Consider the following 3960-nt stretch of genomic DNA (forward strand, 5'->3'; position numbering starts at 1 on the left):
GTGTTTGTAAGAGTTTGTTTAGCTATTTCCCTCGTTTTCCAACTGAACACTATTATTCATCTTTTGTTCCAACTGGGCTACATGAAATACAACAAAACGCATTGTCAGAGTCTTGGTTCCGTCAAGTTTTCTTTTACTACATTCATGCATCAAACTAAAATGGAAGCAATAAAAAGGAAGTTTCGTGCAATACACAGCAAAGTTAGTATACTTTCAATTTCTTTGTATGCTCTTAGTCTGTACATTTCTTCTTCAGTATAATTTCGACCTGAATTTTCTCTCTTTCCACAACTACATTAAAAATCACCCATTAGAGTTTTCACGTATTTTTTGTGGAGTTTTGGGATTTTGTATTTTCTACTACCTCTCTTGACTTATTTACTTTTCCTGAATGTGTTTTATTTCCTAGGTTGATAGATATTCTTTTGTTATATTTTTCCATCTTCGGGTCACAGAAATTGTTACAGTCTTCGATTTCTTGTCATCATCAGATGAACTGTTTCAAAGAAAAGAAATAGTACTAAGAAAACATTAAGAAACTGGTCCGTGACTAAAAATACAGTAAAGAAGTGTTGTTTCAAATCAACTGTATTGTTCGCTTGCCATAGAGATAAGCATTGTAGTCACTGCAGATGTCATTTAGTGTAAGACAGATCCAGCTTTGGACAAACTATGAAACACCGTGAGAAATGCGAGCTTGAAAATAAACGCAGATGCTAGCCAATCACGCAGGTTGAGCTGTCGTGTCTGACCACTAACGACTCCTGTGGAGTGTCTTCGATACGTTGCAAGTGCCAGTCGTGGCCGGAACACTGTTAGTGTTGTGCGTGCATTGTTTGGGAGCTAACAAGGGAAACTCCCCATTTATTGGTAAGCTGGCCCATTGGATAGCCCGTCAAAAACTGAACACAGATCAGACATGAAAATAGAAAGAAGGTGTACCGAACTGTGGAAACAAGAAGCGAAATAGAAACAGTGAACGGCACAAATTTAGTATGTTCAATATAGAGGGATGTTAACGACACTCGTGTTGTGGTTGTGTAGTCACGGTGCTAGACTGTGAAGGGGGAGATCCGGGTTTAAATCTCCTTCGTGCCCGACTTTTTTTTTTTCCTCACAAGATTACGAACTGACCGTCCGGTCTTTGACGTGTCTGTACCCTGTATTCAAATTTGTGTATGTGGCGTAATGTCCGTGTGCAATAGCGACGTGTAACAAAGGGGCCTCCAGACGTACCTCTTTGAATTCCTTCGTTGCAACATAGTTCACATCCGTTTATTTGTTGTTTTCATTTCTGTGAAATGTCTGTGCAACGTCTCGCCTGCTCTCGTTACTCATCACATTTACTTGCGACGGCAATATATTCTTACCACATAACTCATATTATGTGATGAGCAGTGAGAGCAGGCGAGATGCCGCATAGACGTCTCACAGAAATAAAAACAACAAATAAACGGGTGTGAACGATGTGACAACGAAGGAATCCAAGAGTCAAAACTGCCGAAAATGAACGCAAGATGCATAACATATGGTACCTGTGTAGAACAAATAAGGGATACGTACGTCTGGAGGTTCGTTACATATCGCTGTTGCAAGCGGACATTACTTCACGACACATATGCAGGTCTGAATACCGCGAGCAACACGTCAGTGACCGACTGGACGGACACTTCCTAATTTTGTGAACAAAAAAAAAAAAATGTGGAGCACGAGGGAGATTTGAACCCAGAACTTCCCCTTCACTGTCTAACAGTGTAACCGCGTAACCCCGACACGACTGTCTTGAATTTCACTCGATGTAGCACATATTAAATTTGTACTGTTCACTGATTCTATTTTGCCTCTTTTTTTCCATAATTCAGTACACTTCCTTCCTGTTTTCACGTCTGATATGCGTTCAATTTTTGACATGCTATCCAATGGGCCAACATAACACTAAATCTGAGATGGGTGCCATGGGGAGTTTCCTTTGTAAGTGAATTCGAACGCAGGCAAATTGTTGGCGCGCGTATGGTGTGTTCTTCCGTAACCAAGGCAGCTGGAGTGTTTAGTGCTTCAAGAGCCACCGTATCCAAGATTTATATCGCATACAAGGAAAGCGGAAAAGCAACATCCGTTAAGTCACAACGCGGATGGAAATATGTGTTGGCTGACCGTGACAAATGGTCATTGGACAGGACTGAGACGAAAAAGAAGAGGACGACAGTTGCAAAAGTCTCTGCAGAACTGAATGTCCACTCTCGAACCCCGTCAGCACCAGAACAACACGGAAAGAGCATCGCAAGCAGGAAATTACAGGGCGAGCTGGAATTTCAAAACTATTCACCAATGATATGCAAGAAGAAGGACTCATTTGTACCTATGGGTCTCGTTTTACACTGATTCCAACTTCTGGCCGACCGTACGTCCCAAGTGTGAAACATGGCGGGGGTTCGGTGATGATTTTGGCAGCCATATCGTGATATTCCATGGGCCCCATGATTACTCTGCAAGGTCGCATTACTGCCAAAAATTATGTGATCGTTTTGGCTGTCAGGTCCATTCCATGATACAATGTTTGTTCCCGATGGGGATGTCGTGTTATAAGGCCACGGCGACCCTGTTCATACAGCTCGCATCGCCCAGGAATGGTTTTGTGAGCACGACTATGAATTGCCGCATCATCCCAGGCCACGAAAATCGCCATACCTCAATATTACTGAGCGTTTCTGGTCCAAGTTGGAGAGAATGGTACGTGATCTCCATCTGTCTCCATCATCCGTACCTGAACTGGCCGCTACTTTGCAGGAAGAATAGCATAACGTTTCCTTTTAAACCAAACAGGACCTGTATTTATCCGTTCCGAGACGACTCGAAGCTCTTTCGCATGGTAACAGGTTTCCTGCGCTGTACTAGGCTTACTAATGTGTATGTATTTTGTATTTCGATTTTTCGTCCAGTCACTGTATATTTTCACTGAAAAATTTCTCCACACACATTTATAGTGACATCAATTGCAGTTGTTAACCACACACACGCATGACATCATCTGCCAGCTGCTATCATTGCGATTTTCAACTCATAGCTTAAATGAAAGATAAGGAGAGGAAATATATTCAAGTCACAAAATATTTTCAGCGAAATGAGGACCAATAATGAAAGGCTTTGTGAAGGTGCACAGCAGTGACTTCATTGCCTGATTCACAGGGTGCGCCGTACGATACGAGGTGTGATTGGAAAGTTTTAAGAATGGATCCGCTATTGTTCACTAGTTTCGCGGGCAGATACATGGAGGATGGGGAGTGAGTCATTGCCTTGTCCTTGAACGCCCTCTGACAGGAAACTGTGTCTCCTTTATTCACTTCGTTGTGGCAGCTAGTTGAGTGCGGGTCTGATAGGGCTTGTTGCCGGATTCTGTCTGCGTAAAATGCACGTAAAAACGGAGCGACGTTTTTGAAATTTTGTTTTAGAACTGGGAAATCAGCTTTTGAGACTTACGAACTATTAAAACAATTTTTGGAGATAATTGTATGAGCCAGTCAAATGTTTTTGTCTGGTTCAACAGATTTAAAAATGGCCGCGAATCATTTGAAGATGAACCACGGTCCGGCCGTCCTTCCACGTCAAAAACAAATGAAAATGTTGTGAAAGTTTGCGACTTAGTGCGCTCTGATCGTAGACTTACAATTAGGGAGATTGCTGACGAAGTTAATGTAAGTTTCTATGCAGTTCAGTCAATTTTAACTGAAGATCTGAACATGCGTCGAATGTCCGCAAAATTCATTCCAAAAGTGTTGTCAAGTAACCAGAGACAATACCGACTTGAAGTGTGCAAAGAACTGATTAATCGGACTAAAAATGACCCAGATTTGTTAAATAGGGTAATTACAGGTGACGAATCGTCGGTATATGGATATGATCGTGAAACCAAAGTGCAGTCTTCACAGTGGAAGACTCCAAATTCATCAGGACCGAAAACAG

The sequence above is a fragment of the Schistocerca cancellata genome, chromosome 5 (assembly GCF_023864275.1).
Source record: "Schistocerca cancellata isolate TAMUIC-IGC-003103 chromosome 5, iqSchCanc2.1, whole genome shotgun sequence".
NCBI lineage: Eukaryota > Metazoa > Arthropoda > Insecta > Orthoptera > Acrididae > Schistocerca > Schistocerca cancellata.